This window comes from Rhinoraja longicauda, chromosome 34 (genome assembly GCF_053455715.1).
Source record: "Rhinoraja longicauda isolate Sanriku21f chromosome 34, sRhiLon1.1, whole genome shotgun sequence".
NCBI lineage: Eukaryota > Metazoa > Chordata > Chondrichthyes > Rajiformes > Arhynchobatidae > Rhinoraja > Rhinoraja longicauda.
In genome coordinates, this window is record NC_135986.1 from 21,739,252 (window position 1) to 21,758,072 (window position 18,821).

The window sequence follows — 18,821 nt, forward strand, 5'->3', positions numbered from 1 at the left end:
GGCCCCTGGTTCTGGACTCCCCCAACATTGGGAACATGTTTCCTGCCTCTAACGTGTCCAACCCCTTAATAATCTTATATGTTTCGATAAGATCCCCTCTCATCCTTCTAAATTCCAGTGTATACAAGCCTAGTCGCTCCAGTCTTTCAACATATGACAGTCCCGCCATCCCGGGAATTAACCTAGTAAACCTACGCTGCACGCCCTCAATAGCAAGAATATCCTTCCTCAAATTTGGAGACCAAAACAGCACACAGTACTCCAGGTGCGGTCTCACTAGGGCCCCGTACAACTGTGAAAAAGTTCTTCCTCAGACAACCTGACGTACAGGTTTGTAGGTTGATTGGCTAGGTATAAGTGTAAATTGTCCCTAGTGTGTGTGTGTGTGTGTGTGTGAGATAGCGTGTTAATGTGCGGGGATCGCTGGTCGGCGCGGACATGGTGGGCCGAAAGGGCCTGTTTCCACGCTGTATCTCCAAACTAAAAGAAAATCACCCCTCATTCTTCTAAATTCCAATTAAGAGGCGCTCATGATATTGCGGCACGGTGGCGCAGCGGTAGAGTTGCCGCCTTACAGCGAATGCAGCGCCGGAGACTCAGGTTCGATCCTGACTACGGGCGCCGTCTGTACGGAGTTTGTACGTTCTCCCCGTGACCCGCGTGGGTTTTCTCCGAGATCTTCGGTTTCCTCCCGCACTCCATAGACGTGCGGGCTTGTAGGTTAATTGGCTGGGTTAATTAAATGTAAAAATTGTCCCTAGTGGGTGTAGGATAGTGTTAGTGTGCGGGGATCGCCGGGCGGCGCGGACCCGGTGGGCCGAAGGGCCTGTTTCCGCATTGTGTCTAAAAAAAACAACATGCCCACTATTCTCACGAATTGGCCATTCTGTTTAGAAGTGCTATTATGTTTTTTTTAACACGAGGACCAAAACCCAAGACAGGTGTGTCCTCAGCAACAGCCCGAACAATTGTAGCGATACTTCCTTGCTTCAAAATACAACTCTTTTGCCAGTTACCTTCCTAAAAGCTCGCTCCGACAGACTGTTAACTTTCTGCAGTTCATGCACTGAACACAGTGTTCCTTCCGCACTTTGCTTCTTTGTAATCTTTCTCCACTTAGACGATGGTCTGCTTTCCGACTCGTACTAGACTGAGGTTGACCTTTCGGGTCCAAATCTCTCCTGGGGCAACCCTACCCCTAACTGACGAAACTGTGAACAGAAACGTCACCCATTCCTTCTCTCCCGAGATGCTGCCTGACCTGCTGAGTTACTCCAGCGTTTTGTGAATAAATACCTTCGATTTGTACCAGCGTCTGCAGTTATTTTCTTACACAAACTGCGGGCCGGGCAACCAATAGACAATAGGTGCAGGAGGAGGCCATTCGGCCCTTCGAGCCTGTACGCACCGCCATTCAATGTGATCATGGCTGATCATTCTCAATCAGTACCCCGTTCCTGCCTTCTCCCCATACCCCCTGACTCTGCTATCCTTAAGAGCTCTATCTAGCTCTCTCTTGAATGCATTCAGAGAATTGGCCTCCACTGCCTTCTGAGGCAGAGAATTCCACAGATTCACAACTCTCTGACTGAAAAAGTTTTTCCTCATCTCCGTTCTAAATGGCCGACCCCTTATTCTTAAACTGTGTGGCCCCTTGTTCTGGACTCCCCCAACATTGGGGACATGTTTCCTGCCTCTAACGTGTCCAACCCCTTAATAATCTTATACGTTTCGATAAGATCTCCTCTCATCCTTCTAAATTCCAGTGTATACAAGCCTAGTCGCTCCAGTCTTTCAACATATGACAGTCCCGCCATTCCGGGAATTAACCTAGTAAACCTACGCTGCACGCCCTCAATAGCAAGAATATCCTTCCTCAAATTTGGAGACCAAAACTGCACACAGTACTCCAGGTGCGGTCTCACTAGGGCCCTGTACAACTGCAGAAGGACCTCTTTGCTCCTATACTCAACTCCTCTTGTTATGAAGGCCAACATTCCATTGGCTTTCTTCACTGCCTGCTGTACCTGCATGCTTCCTTTCAGTGACTGATGCACTAGGACACCCAGATCTCGTTGTACGTCCCCTGTTCCTAACTTGACACCATTCAGATAATACTCTGCCTTCCTATTCTTACCACCAAAGTGGATAACCTCACACTTATCCACATTAAACTGCATCTGCCATGCATCCGCCCACTCACACAACCTGTCCAAGTCACCCTGCAACCTCATAGCATCTTCCTCACAGTTCACACTAATAGCATCTTCCTCACAGTTCACACTAACCCTCTCCAACTGACGAAGCCCCTTGCGTAAGGTGGGCCTAAGGATTTTCCGCGCTATCGTGTACGTAGTTCAGGCACAAACAAACGAGAGTTTTCGTATACAGATAGCTGAGATTTTGCAGACAGTAAATGGTGTTCCATTTACAAGAATTTGATCCAATTTACACATAGCTGATACAACAAATGAATGTGCAATAATCACTCAGCCGCGTAAATTAGATTGAAGTTACAGCCCGTGCCTTTTCCAAAATGAAGAGGAAATGAAAGAGTTGAGTTTAGTTTAGAGATACAGCCGCGGAAACAGGCCCTTCGGCCCACCGGGTCCGTGCCGCCCAGCGATCCCCGCACATTAACACTATCCCACACACACAGGAGACCATTTTTACATTTATACCGAGCCGATTAACCTACAGACCCGCACGTCTTTGGAGTGTGGGAGGAAACGGACGATCTCGGAGAAAACCCACGCAGGTCACGGGGAGAACGTACAAACTCCGTACAGACGGCGCCCGTGGTCGGGATTGAACCCGGGTCTCCGGCGCTGTGAGGCAGCGACGCTACTCGCTGCGCCACCGGGAGGGATGGGGGGGATGGGGAGGGGGTGGGCGGAGGATAAGGGGGGTTGAGGGGGATGGAGTAGGGGGGAGGGGGATGGAGGGGGTAGGGGAGGGAGGTCAAGGGGGGTTGAGGGGGATGGAGTGGGGGGGAGGGATAGGGAAGGAGGGTGGAGGATAAGGGGGGTTGAGGGGGATGGAGTGGGATGGAGTGGGGGGGAGGGATGGGGAAGGAGGGGGAGGGTGGAGGATAAGGGGGGTTGAGGGGGATGGAGTGGGGTGGAGTGGGGGGAGGGAGGAGGGGAGGAGGGAGGGAGGAGGGGGTGGTGGAGGAGGGGCGAGGGATGGGGGAGGGATGGGCGTGGAGGGGGAGGGGGGAGGAGAAGGTGCTGCACTGTACGGAGTTTGTACGTTCTCCCCGTGACCTGCGTGGGTTTTCTCCGAGATCTTCGGTTTCCTCCCGCACTCCAAAGACGTACAGGTATGTAGGTTAATTGGCTTGGTAAATGTGAAAAATTGTCCCTAGTGGGTGTAGGATAGTGTTAATGTGCGGGGATCGCTGGGCGGCACGGACTTGGTGGGCCGAAAAGGCCTGTTTCCGGCTGTAAATATATGATATGATATGAATGCAGGAGAGGTTTGTGCCCAACGACTCCACGTGGTCTAGTTGTAATATTGTGGAATGCATAACACAAGTGCGATAAAAGGACTAGGACTCGAAAGAACATCTGTTACTTTTAAACCTCGTTGGGTGTGACTTCTCCATCGGTTCCTTTCTGAATTCAACACATGTAAACTTGTTTTTTTTGGGGGGGGGGTGTGGGGGGGCGAAACAGGAAACAAGCCATTGCAGTGGAATTCCTGTTGGTATGCAATTCCCCTTGGGAAAGAAAGAAAATTGGTACCAGGACTATCGTTGTAAGGATCAGTCCCGACTCCTTGACTCTCGCCGTACACTGACAGCGTTTGCTCGCTGCGTTTGGGCTTCATCTTTGCTATTTCAGCTTTGGAAGTTGCGGTGATCTTCGTTGTGGAGGGGGGGGGGGGGGGGGCGTGACCTTTCTCAGGGAGCTACAAACATTCGCAGGGGTCAGCAGGGGTTAAATATGGAGATGTCGGAAAGAAAACAGCAGATGCCGGTTTAAATCGAAGGCAAGACGCTGGAGTAACTCAGCGGGCCGGGCAGCATCTCTGGAGAGAAGGGATGGGTGACGTTTCAGGTCGGACTGAAGAAGAGTCTCGACCCGAAACGTCACCCGTTCCTTCTCTCCTGAAGCGCTGCCCGGCCCGCTGAGTTACTCCAGCATCTTACGTCCACCTTCAGGTTAAATAGATTTAGATGTTTAGATTTAGAGATACAGTGCGGAAACAGGCCCTTCGGCCCACCGGGTCCGCGCCGCCCAGCGGTCCCCGCACGCTAACACTATCCTACACCCCACTAGGGACAATTTTTACATTTACCCAGTCAATTAACCTACACGCCTGCACGTCTTTGGAGTGTGGGAGGAAACCGAAGATCTCGGAGAAAACCCACGCAGGTCACGGGGGAGAACGTACAAACTCCGTACAGACGGCGCCCGTAGTCAGGATCGAACCTGAGTCTCCGGCACTGCATTCGCTGTAAGGCAGCAACTCTACCGCTGCGCCATCGTGACCGCCCAATATAGAGTCAGAATCTGGTTGGATTGTCTCTTAACACACTTTAAATTTTGCCATCGCAGCTGCGGCTTGCCTGCAGTCCGTCTGTCTTTTGTGTTTTTTGTTGTTTTTGTCTGAATTGTAGTTTTAATATGGTGTAGGGTTTGTATGTTATGTTTGGGGGGGGTGGGAGGGAACGGGAATTGTAAAATTCTCTCTCCCGAACGGAGACGCGACCTTTGTTTCTGTGTCGTGTCTCCGTTCCCGCTGCGGCCCACCACCGGCCATGCACCTGGGACCACCTGGGGCTCTGGTTCGCAGAGCCCGCGGCCCGGACTCACCTCCTGCGGCGCTGGCTGCCTGCGGATGCTGCGGGAGCGGCTGCGACTCGTCTCCGGAGGCTCCGGCGCGGGCCGCGTGGACGTCGGAAGCCCGCAGGCCCCTGGGTGGGGGCCGGCATCGGGAGCTCCGGCAGCGGCAGAGGCAGCGTGTTCGCCCGCCCCGAATCGCGGGGCTTGGGTCGGCCCGCCGCGGACCTTTCACCGTCCGGCGCGGCCTGAAATAGGCCGTGGACCTTTCACCGTCCGGCGGGGGCTTCAATGTCGGGAGCCCCGACCGCCCCGACGTGGGAACTCCAACAGCCTGATCACGGGAGAAGACGGCAGGGAAGAGAAAAATACATTTTGGCCTTCCATCACAGTGAGGGGGGACTGGAGGAGACTCACTGTGATGGATGTTTCTTTTTGTTTGGTGTTAGTTGTGATTGTATTTGTTATTGCATTTTATTGATTATTCTTATTGGTCTTATTGTTCAACTGCGGGTAATCATATCATATATATTCAGCCGGAAACAGGCCTTTTCGGCCCTCCAAGTCCGTGCCGCCCAGTGATCCCCGTACATTAACACTATCCTACACCCACTAGGGACAATTTTTACATTTACCCAGCCAATTAACCTACATACCTGTACGTCTTTGGAGTGTGGGAGGAAACCGAAGATCTCGGAGAAAACCCACGCAGGTCACGGGGAGAACGTACAAACTCCTTACAGTGCAGCACCCGTAGTCAGGATCGAACCTGAGTCTCCGGCGCTGCATTCGCTGTAACGACTAGTGACTATTGACTATTGACATGTAGACGTATATACACGCAAACATACATGGATGACTAGGTCTGAAGAAGGGTCTCGACCCGAAACGTCACCCATTCCTTCTCTCCTGAGATGCTGCCTGACCCGCTGAGTTACTCCAGCATTTTGTGAATAAAAACCTTCAGTTTGTACCGGCGTCTGCAGTTATTTTCTTACACCATTGAGATTAGAATCTGCCTCCTTGTTTTTGCCGCCAAAGTGGATAACCTCGCATTTATCTCTATTATACTGCATCTGCCACGCATCTGCCCACTCGCTCAACCTGTCCAGGTCGCCCTGCACGTCTTTGGAGCGCGGGAGGAAACCGGAGCACCCGGAGAAAACGTGTGCGGTCACGGGGGAGAAGGTACAAACTCCGTACGGACAGCACCCGTGGTCAGGATCGAACCCGGGTCTCCAGCGCCGCGAGGCAGCAATTCTACCGCTGCGCCACCGTGCGGCCCCTTCCACGAACACGAGGTCCTGCTTTGTAATTAGCTGCTTGGCGCACTGCAAGATATTTTTTCTTCAGGACGCCCTTCAAAGATTTATAATCAGAAGCACACTTTTCCTCGAAACCGCGGCCGGCGCTTATTGAAAACGTTGATCGTTATCAATAGAGTCTTCTCACACAACTCCCGACCGGCAAGGCCAACGAGATGTCAAATTCCAATCATTCCCAAAGTGCTCCTGAGGTTAAAAAGTACCGAGATATCCATTTCAAAGCAAATAGAAATCACATTTCAGATATTAATCTGTCAAGAAGAGGGCAGAAAATATATATATTTTTTAATTGTGTCGGAGGGTGACGAGGAGAAAATAGGAGAATGGGGTTGAGAGGAGGGAGGGATAGATCAGCCATGATTGAATGGCGGAGTAGACTTGACGGGCCGAATGGCCTAATTCTGCTCCTATCACGTGTGAACTTATGAACTTTTTGGGATCCAAAAATCACCGTCTAGGGTATTTTTGCATGCGTTAATGTATTTAGTTTCGTTAAGTTTAGTTTAGAGTTAAAGTGCGAACGCAGGCCCCATTTTGGCCCACCGGGTCCGCGCAGACCAGCGATCCCCGCACACATTAACACCACTCTATACCCACCAGGGACAATGTGTGCATTTACCAAGCCAATTTTACCCACATACCTGCAGGTACCACACAGCGCCCGGAGAAAACCCACGCAGGTCACGGGGAGAACGTGCACAAAGATGGAGTAACTCAGCGGGTCAAGCATCACCTCAGGATGAAAGGAATAAAGTGAAAAAAGCGAATGGTATGTTAGCATTCATGGCAAGAGGATTTGAGTATAGGAGCAGGGAGGTTCTGCTGCAGTTGTACAGGGCATTGGTGAGACGGCGCCTGGAGTATTGTGTACAGTTTTGGTCTCCTAATCTGAGGAAAGACATTCTTGCCTTAGAGGGAGTACAGAGAAGGTTCACCAGATTGATCCCTGTGATGGCGGGACTTTCATATGAAGAAAGACTGGATAGACTGGGCTTGTACTAGCTGGAATTTAGAAGACTGAGGAGGGATCTTATAGAAACATATAAAATTCTTAAGGGGTTGGACAGGCTAGATGCAGGAAGATTGTTCCCGATGTTGGGGGAGTCCAGAACTAGGGGTCACAGCTTAAGGATATGGGGGATGTCTTTTAAGAACGAGATGAGAAAACATTTCTTCACACAGAGAGTGGTGAGTCTGTGGAATTCTCTGCCACAAGAATGTAGTTGAGGCCAGTTCATTGGCTATATTTAAGAGGGAGTTAGATGTGGCCCTTGAGGCTAAAGGGATCAGGGGGTATGGAGAGAAGGCAGGTACGGGATACTGAGCTGGATGATCAGCCATGATCATATTGAATGGCGGTGCAGGCTCGAAGGGCCGAATGGCCTACTCCTGCACCTATTTTCTATGTTTCTATGAATAGGTGACGTTTTGAGTCGGGACCCTTCTTCAGACTGAGAGTCAGGGGAGAGGGAGACTAGAGTTTGGTTTAGTTTAGAGATACAGTGCTGAAACAGGCCCCTTCGGCCCACCGGGTCCGCGCCGACCAGCGATCCCCGCACACTAACACTATCCCACACACACACGAGGAACAATTTTTACATTTATACCAAAGCCAATTATCCTACAAACCTGCACGTCTTTGGAGCGTGGGAGGAAGCCGAAGATCTCGGAGAAAACCCGCGCAGCTCACGGGGAGAACGTACAAACTCCGTACGGACAAGCGCCCGTAGTCGGGATGGAACCCGGGTCTCCGGCGCTGCATTCGCTGTAAGGCGGCAACTCTACCGACGCGCCACCGTGACCGCTGGATGGGGACTTTCTAAATTGACGAATTGAACTTTGGCAAGAATCGGAAGGTCCATTAATCTGTCACAGATCAGAGAAGTTGCTTATGCCACTTTTTACTGGTCCTGTAAGTCTCTGACTTACCCCTCAATGTTTGGGGGGGGGGGGGAGTCCAGAACCAGAGGCCACACACAGTCTTAGAATAAAGGGGGAGGCCATTTAAAACTGAGGTGAGAAGAAACTTTTTCCACCCAGAGAGTTGTGAATTTGTGGAATTCTCTGCCACAGAGGGCAGTGGAGGCCGAATCAATGGATGGATTTAAGAGAGAGTTAGCATAGGGGCTAGCGGAATCAAGGGATATGGGGAGAAGGCAGGCACGGGTTACTGATTGTGGACGATCGGCCATGATACACTGGAATTTAGAAGGATGAGAGGAGGTCTTATCGAAACGTATAAGATTATTAAGGGGTTGGACACGTTAGAGGCAGGAAACATGTTCCCAATGTTGGGGGAGTCCAGAACAAGGGGCCACACAGGTTAAGAATAAGGGGTAGGCCATTTAGAACGGAGATGAGGAAAAACTTTTTCAGTCAGAGAGTTGTGAATCTGTGGAATTCTTTGCCTCAGAAGGCAGTGGAGGCCAATTCTCTGAACGCATTCAAGAGAGAGCTAGATAGAGCTCTTAAGGATAGCGGAGTCAGGGGGTATGGGGAGGAGGCAGGAACGGGGTACTGATTGTGGACGATCAGCCATGATACACTGGAATTTAGATGGATGAGAGGAGATCTTATCGAAACGTATAAGATTATTAAGGGGTTGGACACGTTAGAGGCAGGAAACATGTTCCCAATGTTGGGGGAGTCCAGAACAAGGGTCCACACAGGTTAAGAATAAGGGGTAGGCCATTTAGAACGGAGATGAGGAAAAACTTTTTCAGTCAGAGAGTTGTGAATCTGTGGAATTCTCTGCCTCAGAGGGCAGTGGAGGCCAATTCTCTGAACGCATTCAGGAGAGAGCTAGATAGAGCTCTTAAGGATAGTGGAGTCAGGGGGTGCGGCAGGAACGGGGTACTGTTTGAGAATGATCAGCCATGATCACATTGAATGGCGGTGCTGGCTCGAAGGGCCGAATGGCCTACTCCTGCACCTATTGTCTATTGTCTATCAGCGATGATCACATTGAATGGCGGTGCCGGCTCGAAGGGCCGAATGGCCTCCTCCTTTCACCCAGGGAGTTGTGGCCCTACGAGCCAGCACCGCCATTCAATGTGATCGTGGCTGATCATTCACAATCAGTACCCCATATTTGTCTATCGTCTTATTCACAAAATGCTGGAGTAACTCAGCAGGTCAGGCAGCATCTCGGGAGAGAAGGAATGGGTGACGTTTCGGGTCGAGACCCTTCTTCAGACTGATGTCGGGGGTGGGACAAAGGAAGGATATAGGTGGAGACAGGAAGATAGAGGGAGATCTGGGAAGGAGGAGGGGACGGGAGGGACAGAGGAACTATCTGAAGTTGGAGAAGTCGATGTTCATACCACCAGGCTGCAAACTGCCCAGGCGAAATATGAGGTGCTGCTCCTCCAATTTCCGGCGGGCCTCACTATGGCACTGGAGGAGGCCCATGGCAGAGAGGTCAGACTGGGAATGGGAGGGGGAGTTAAAGTGCTGGGCCACCGGGAGATCAGTTGCGTTAATGCGGACCGAGCGCAGGTGTTCAGCGAAGCGATCGCCGAGCCTGCGCTTGGTTTCGCCGATATACATAAGTTGACATCTAGAGCAGCGGATGCAATAGATGAGGTTGGAGGAGGTGCAGGTGAACCTCTGTCTCACCTGGAAAGACTGTTTGGGTCCTTTGATGGAGTTGAAGGGGGAGGTAAAAGGACAGGTGTTGCATCTCGTGCGGTTGCAGGGGAAAGTGCCCGGGGATGGGGTGGTTTGGGTGGGAAGGGACGAGTGGACCAGGGAGTTACGGAGGGAACGGTCTCTGCGGAACGCAGAGAGGGGAGGAGATGGGAAGATATGGCCAGTGGTGGGGTCCCGTTGTAGGTGACGGAAATGTTGGTGGATGATATGTTGGATACGCTGGCTGGTGGGGTGGAAGGTGAGAACGAGGGGGATCCTGTCCTTGTTGCGAGTGGGGGGAGGGGGAGCAAGAGCGGAGCTGCGGGATGTAGAAGAGACCCTAGTGAGAGCCTCATCTATAATGGAGGAGGGGAAGCCCCGTTTTCTGAAGAACGAGGACATCTCGGAAGCCCTAGTCTGAAACACCTCATCCCGGGCGCAGATGCGGCGTAGACGGAGGAATTGGGAGTAGGGGATAGACTTTTTGCAGGGGACCGGGTGGGAAGAAGTGTAGTCCAGATAGCTGTGCGAGTCGGTGGGCTTGTAGTAAATGTCCGTCACTAGTCTGTCTCCTGTGATGGAGACGGTGAGGTCCAGAAACGGGAGGGAGATGTCAGAGATAGTCCAGGTATATTTAAGGGTGGATTGTCTATTGTCCATGATCACAATGAATGGCGGTGCTGGCTCGAAGGGCCGAGGGGCCTCCTCCTGCACCAATGTTTCTGTGTTTCTATGTCTGCAGTCAGCGAGTCTGTGCTGCGGTTTCACGGTTTCTCATTCAGCCCCAGCTGCGCTCTGTGTGTGAATGGGAAAGGTCAGATGCCGTTAGCCGGGTGTATGCGTGGGGCCCAGCATTCGCACACAGTAACAGTCCAGCCTTCCGCTCCGCCGATTCTTTTCCTCTCCCCTGCCAGCCAACAGCCTTTGTTATTGTTTCGGATTAAGCTGACTGTCGGCCTGACTGGTGGGTGGATGGGGGAACTCACCAGACCTGTGGTCGACTCGACCCAGGGACTAGAAACCTCGTGAAATTTAAAAAACGTAATTGTTTTATGATAAATAACGTTCTCCTGTTGAGGGGAGGGTACAAACGGCTAGAGGTTGCTACCCTGGCCCGTCACTTTTGCGGGCTGGAATTGCCCGCGTTCCGCGCGCACATAGAAAATAGGTGCAGGAGTAGGCCATTCGGCCCTTCGAGCCTGTACGCACCGCCATTCAATATGATCATGGCTGATCATCCAGCTCAGTATCCCGTACCTGCCTTCTCTCCATACCCCCTGATCCCTTTAGCCACAAGGGCCACATCTAACTCCCTCTTAAATATAGCCAATGAACTGGCCTCAACTACCCTCTGTGGCAGAGAATTCCACAGATTCACCACTCTCTGTGTGAAGAAAAACGTTCTCATCTCGGTCCTAAAAGACTTCCCCCTTATCCTTAAACTGTGACCCCCTTGTTCTGGGCTTCCCCAACATCGGGAACAATCTTCCCGCATCTAGCCCGTCCAACCCCTTAAGAATTTTATATGTTTCTATAAGATCCCCCCTCAGTCTTCTAAATTCCAGCTAGTACAAGCCGAGTCTATCCAGTCTTTCTTCATATGAAAGTCCTGCCATCCCAGGAGCTCGTGAGGCTGCGGCCCCTGTTCCGATACCTAAAGGGGGCGCTCTTTTGGCCTTCCGGCTGCACTTCATACACCCACCGCCCCCATCTTTGGGCACCCCTGTGCGTAGGTGGGGAGAGGGTGGGGGCGAAGATGTCCCGGTCGGAGTTTGCTCCTGGGCCTGGCCAAGCCATCCGTCCGCGGGTCACGGCGCCAGGCGGAAGAGGGCTCTGCCCGAGCCGGCTGCCCGCCCCTTTTTTTCCCGGGGTTACGTCCGTCCGCGCCCGGGTGGCGTTGAGAGAGGGGCCAGGCGCTGTCCACGGGCACCCGTGGGGACTTCCGGGACCACTGGGCACCGCGAGGGGGAGGTGGGGGGGGAAATGCATCCTTGACAAGTTGTATCGTAGTTCATTTAGTATATTTTCTCACAATGCTGGAGTAACTCAGCAGGTCAGGCAGCATCTCGGGAGAGAAGGAATGGGTGACGTTTCGGGTCGAGACCCTTCTTCAGACTGATGTCGGGGGGGGGGGGTCGGGACAAAGGAAAGATATCGGTGGAGACGGGAAGATAGAGGGAGATCTGGGAAGGAGGAGGGAAAGAGAGGAACTATCTAAAGTTGGAGAAGTCGATGTTCATACCGCTGGGCTGCAAGCTGCCCAGGCGAAATATGAGGCGCTGTTCCTCCAATTTCCGGTGGGCCTCACTCTGACAATGGAGGAGGCCCATGACAGAAAGGTCAGACTGGGAATGGGAGGGGGAGTTGAAGTGCTCAGCCACCGGGAGATCAGCTTGTTTGCCTTGTATTGTGGCGGTGGGTTCTGCTTTGGTTTTATCGTGTTGTAAATATTATTTTTAATAACTGAATGCATTTTGTGATCTTTATATTAAGCGAAAACAGCGTTCGTTATTCAGCCTGAAGAAGGGGCCGCCCGTTTCTTCTCTCCCGAGACGCTGCCTGACCCACTGAGTTACTCCAGCATTTTGTGTCGGCCGTCGATTTTAACCAGCGCCTGCAGTTCATTTTTCCTACACACACACGCACAGAGTCTGCAGCTCCTTCCTTGCACATCTTTGAAGGACTGTGTGATGTATATACAACATAAATACGACACAGAGATGCTGCCTGACCTGCTGAGTTACTCCAGCATTTTGTGAATAAATCGGGTTGGAAATATGACTTGCACGAGAAGTGGCCGATTATCCAAACCCCCAGCATGGCTTGTTATGTAAAGTTGATAGTTTTGTAGTTTGAAGAGCATTGTGTTATTTGTGGTGTTTCATAGAAACATAGAAAATAGGTGCAGGAGTAGGCCATTCGGCCCTTCGAGCCTGTACGCACCGCCATTCAATATGATCATGGCTGATCATCCAGCTCAGTATCCTGTACCTGCCTTCTCTCCATACCCCCTGATCCCTTTAGCCACAAGGGCCACATCTAACTCCCTCTTAAATATAGCCAATGAACTGGCCTCAACTACCTTCTGTGGCAGAGAATTCCAGACTCACCACTCTCTGTGTGAAGAAATGTTTTCTCATCTCGGTCCTAAAAGACTTCCCCCTTATCCTTAAGCTGTGACCCCTGGTTCTGGACTTCCCCAACATCGGGAACAATCTTCCCGCATCTAGCCTCTCCAACCCCTTAAGAATTTTATATGTTTCAATAAGATCCCCCCTCAGTCTTTCTAAATTTAATGTTTCATCCACATTAAATTGATTAAAGCTTCAAGTTATTAGTTTTGACCCCAACGTTGAAGGGGGAGATGTGATGTAAGTAAAGTAAAGGGGGAAATGTGATGTAATTAAAGTAAAGGGGGAGATGTGATGTATATGTAATGTAAATGCCAGTGCCCCCTTGAGGCCAAGAGCAGAAGCTGGCCAATGGGCTTGTGCCTTGTGACTGAGGTCAGGTGAACTTCTAGAAGTTTCCTGGTGAAGGATCAACAATAAAATCTTCTTACAAGATGTCGGGCGTATGTTCATTGTGCTAGCCATAACAGGGTCTTACAGAGGACGTTACAGACTGCTTCCTCGGTCTCTTGCCCGATCTCGTTTCTGGCCTGCTGCCCTTGAGAGGAGTGTGGGAAACAGCTGTGACAAAGGCCAGATGGGCCTCTCCTGCCAAGGCTGACTGACGGTCTCCACTTCACAAGCCGCAGAGCTGCAACTCTCCGGCAACTCCCCGGGACTGTGCAACGAGGGTCGACCCTTCTGTTTACTTCACAGGGGAACACGAAGCAGCGAACATCATATCATATCATCATATCATATATATACAGCGCGGAAACAGGCCTTTTCGGCCCACCAAGTCCGCGCCGCCCAGAGATCCCCGCACACTAACACTATCCTACACCCACTAGGGACAATTTTTTACATTTTACCCAGTCAATTAACCTACATACCGGTACGTCTTTGGAGTGTGGGAGGAAACCGAAGATCTCGGAGAAAACCCACGCAGGTCACGGGGAGAACGTACAAACTCCTTACAGTGCAGCACCCGTAGTCAGGATCGAACCTGAGACACCGGCGCTGCATTCGCTGTAAAGCAGCAACTCTACCGCTGCGCTACCGTGATTGAATAAGAACATCTTCTGCAAAATAATTCTCACCACCAGGCCATCTCAGAAGCTGCTTTACGAAGTTTAATGGAGAGGCTGAGAGGTATTAGACAATAGACAATAGGTGCAGGAGTAGGCCATTCGGCCCTTCAAGCCAGCACCACCATTCAATGTGATCATGGCTGATCATTCTCAATCAGTACCCCGTGCCTGCCTTCTCCCCATACCCCCTGACTCCGCTATCATTAAGAGCTCTATCTAGCTCTCTCTTGAATGCATTCAACTCACTCTTGAATTGACCTCCACTGCCTTCTGAGGCAGAGAATTCCACAGATTCACAACTCTCTGACTGAAAAAGTTTTTCCTCGTCGCCGTTCTACATGGCCTGCCCCTTATTCTTAAACTGTGGCCCCTGGTTCTGGACTCCCCCAACATTGGGAACATGTTTCCTGCCTCTAACGTGTCCAACCCCTTAATATATGTTTCGATAAGATCCCCTCTCATCCTTCTAAATTCCAGTGTATACAAGCCCAGTCGCTCCAGCTTTTCAACATACGACAGTCCCGCCATTCCGGGAATTAACCTAGTAAACCTACGCTGCACGCCCTCAATAGCAAGAATATCCTTCCTGAAATTTGGAGACCAAAACTGCACACAGTACTCCAGGTGCGGTCTCACTAGGGCCCTGTACAACTGCAGAAGGACCTCTTTGCTCCTATACTCAACTCCTCTTGTTATGAAGGCCAACATTCCATTGGCTTTCTTCACTGCCTGCTGTACCTGCATGCTTCCTTTCAGTGACTGAAACGTCAAAGAGAGGAAAGAACAAGGTTCGAATGTTCAACCGTGACAGAATCTGGTTTGTGCGGAAGACCCTGGTCTTTCTGGGACACAGGTTCAAGGTGTAAGTAACTGCAGACGCTGGTTTAAACCGAAGATAGGCCCAAAAAGCTGGAGTAACTCAGCGGGGCAGGCAGTGTCTCTGGTAGAGAAGGAACGGGCGATGTTTCAGGTCGAGAACAGGTCGGGACAAAGAGAGAATGTAGTCGGAGACAGGAAGACCGGTGGGGGAACGGGGAGAACCTTTTTCAGGCTGAATGTCGCGGGAAAGGGAAACGAGAGATAGGGACTGGGACGTGGGGAGATACACGTAGGCAAATGAATGAAAGATATGCTGGGTGAGAACGAGAAGCTGGTGCGACTTGGGTGGGGGAGTGATGGAGAGAGAGGGAATGACGGGGCTACTTGAAGTCGGAGATTTCAACTGGGTTGCGTGCAAAGGCGAGTATGCCACTGTGCCTAGGTACACGTGACAATAAAGTATCATCATTGTCACAAGAACAGGCCCTTCGGCCCACAATGTCTGTGCTGAACGTGTTGCTGAGACTTATCGAGGCAGCATCTCGGGAGAGAAGGAATGGGTGAGGTTTCGGGTCGAGACCCTTCGTCAGATTGACGTCAGGGGAGGGAGTGGGACGTATTGCTATCGGGCCTCCCCACAACCACTGGCGATCCAGAGAAGATGGCCTAAGTTTGTCCAATGTCTCCCTTCAGCCGATAAATCTCACAGCACCAGAGACGCGGGTTCAATCCTGGCTCCAGCTGCCGTCTGTACGGAGTTTGCACGTTCTCCCAGTGACCGCGTGGGTTTTCTCCGGGTGCTCCGGTTTCCTCCCGCACTCCAAAGACGTGTGGCTTTGTCGGTTAACAGGCTTCTGTAAATTGCCCCGAGCGTACAGGATACAAAACTGTGACGACGTAGAATTAGTGTGCGGCCGATCGTTGGTTGGTGCGGACTCGGTGGGCACAAGATGTAGGAAAAAAACTGCAGATGCTGGTTAAAATCGAAGGTAGACACAAAATGCTGGAGTAACTCAGCGGGTCAGGCAGCATCTCGGGAGAGAAAGGAATGGGTGACGTTTCGGGTTGAGACCTTTCTTCAGACTGATGTCAGGGGGGGCGGGACAAAGGAAGGATATAGGTGGAGACAGGAAGATAGAGGGAGATCTGGGAAGGGGGAGGGGAAGGGAGGGACAGAGGAACTATCTAAAGTTGGAGAAGTTGCTTATGCCACTTTTTACTGGTCCTGTAAGTCTCTGACTTACCCCTCAATGTTTGGGGGGGGGAAAGTCCAGAACCAGGGGCCACACACAGTCTTAGAATAAAGGGGGAGGCCATTTAAAACTGAGGTGAGAAGAAACTTTTTCCACCCAGAGAGTTGTGAATTTGTGGAATTCTCTGCCACAGAGGGCAGTGGAGGCCGAATCAATGGATGGATTTAAGAGAGAGTTAGCATGGGGGCTAGCGGAATCAAGGGATATGGGGAGCAGGCAGGCACGGGTTACTGATTGTGGACGATCGGCCATGATACACTGGAATTTAGAAGGATGAGAGGAGATCTTATCGAAACGTATAAGATTATTAAGGGGTTGGACACGTTGGAGGCAGGAAACATGTTCCCAATGTTGGGGGAGTCCAGAACAAGGGGCCACAGTTTAAGAATAAGGGGTAGGCCATTTAGAACTGAGATGAGGAAAAACTTTTTCAGTCAGAGAGTTGTGAATCTGTGGAATTCTCTGCCTCAGAAGGCAGTGGAGGCCAATTCTCTGAATGCATTCAAGAGAGAGCTGGATAGAGCCCTTAAGGATAGCGGAGTCAGGGGGTATGGGGAGGAGGCAGGAACGGGGTATTGATTGTGGATGATCAGCCATGATACACTGGAATTTAGAAGGATGAGAGGAGATCTTATCGAAACGTATAAGATTATTAAGGGGTTGGACACGTTAGAGGCAGGAAACATGTTCTGAAGAAGGGTCTCGGCCCAAAACGTCACCCGTTCCTTACTCTCCCGAGATGCTGCCTGACCCGCTGAGTTACTCCAGCACTTTCTGTCTACCTTTGCTGGCCACAAGCCCCTGTTTCCACACCGTCTCTAAACTGGACTGTGGGTAATGGAATTTGGTCCAAAAGACTTGTATTTTTTGGATGACAATAAAGGCTATTCTGATTCTAATCTCAACTAATTTTCCATCTTCGATCCAGAAATCCATTCCATATTTTCCATACACCTTTGTGTTATAAAGATCCATACAGTCGGCGCTCCACAATTTGCTTCTGACCAGTTTTAACCTGCGCTCCCTTGACCTACTTGCGCGGCACACTTTTAGTGCGGTTTCTTCTCAAGCCTCGCTGAAGCCTTGAAAAAGGGCCTCTATCCTTCCTTTGTCCCGCCCCCCCCCCCCCCTGACATCAGTCTGAAGAAGGGTCTCGACCCGAAACGTCACCCATTCCTTCTCTCCCGAGATGCTGCCTGACCCGCTGAGTTACTCCAGCGTTTTGTGAAATAAATACCCTCGATTTGTACCGGAATCTGCAGTTATTTTCTCGCACTGGGACAGGCGGTTGCTTTCCAAGCAGTGAATACACCCATCGCAGAGAATGCAAACACAGAACCAGGGCATTCAGTCAAACTGCCTCATGGCGCCAGAGACCCGGGTTCCATCCCGACTACGGGCGCCGTCTGTACGGAGTTTGTACGTTCTCCCCGTGACCTGCGTGGGTTTTCTCCGAGATCTTCGGTTTCTTCCCAAGAAGTACAGATTTGCAGGAAAATAACTGCAGATGCTGGTTTAAATGGAGGGTAGACACAAAATGGGCGGCACGGTGGCGCAGCGGTAGAGTTGCTGCCTTACAGCGAATACCGCGCCGGAGACTCAGGTTCGATCCTGACTACGGGCGCCGTCTGTACGGAGTTTGTACGTTCTCCACGTGACCTGCGCGGGTTTTCTCCGAGATCTTTGGTTTCCTCCCACACTCCAAAGACGTACAGGCATGTTGGTTAATTGACTGGGTAAATGTAAAAAATTGTCCCTAGTGTGTGTAGGATAGTGTTAATGTGCGGGGATCGCTGGGCGGCGCGGACTCGGTGGGCCGAAGGGCCTGTTTCCGCGCTGTATCTCTAAATCTAAATCTAAATCTAAAATGCTAGAGTAACTCAGCGGGTCAGGCAGCATCACGGGAGAGAAAGAATGGGTGAATTTTCGGGTCGAGACCCTTCTTCAGCCAGATTTTGCAGGTTAATTGGCCTGGTATAAATGCAAGATTGACCCTCGCGTGTGTCGGGCAGTGTTAATGTGCGGGGAATGCTGGTCGGTGTGGACCCGGTGGGCCGAAGGGCCTGTTTCCGCGCTGCATCTCTGAATTGAACTGAACAGTCTATCTGAACGATGGAAAACAAGGAACTGCAGATGCCGGTCAATACACAAAGTGCTGGAGTACCTCAACAGGTCGGGCAGCATCTCTGGAGAAGGTGGGTAGGCCCTGTACAACTGCAGAAGCACCTCTTTGCTCCTATATGAGCTGCCAGAGGAGGTAGTTGAGGCTGGGGCTACCCCAACGTTTAAGAAACAGGTAGACAGGTACATGGGCAGGACAGGACAGGTTTGGAGGGACATGGACCAAGCGCAGGCAGGTGGGACTAGTGTTGCTGGGGCATGTTGGCCGGTGTGGGTAAGTTGGGCCGAAGGGCCTGTTTCCACGCTGTATCACGGCAGTGAAGAAAGCCAATGGAATGTTGGCCTTCATGACGAGGAGTTGAGCATAGGAGCAAAGAGGTCCTTCTGCAGTTGTACAGGGCCCTAGTGAGACCGCACCTGGAGTACTGTGTGCAGTTTTGGTCTCCAAATTTGAGGAAGGATATTCTTGCTATTGAGGGCGTGCAGCGTAGGTTCACCAGGTTAATTCCCGGAATGGCGGGACTGCCCTTTGTTGAAAGACTGGAGCGACTGGGCTTGTATACACTGGAATTTAGAAGGATGAGAGGGGATCTTATCGAAACGTATAAGATTATTAAGGGGTTGGACACGTTAGAGGCAGGAAACATGTTCCCAATGTTGGGGGAGTCCAGAACAAGGGGCCACA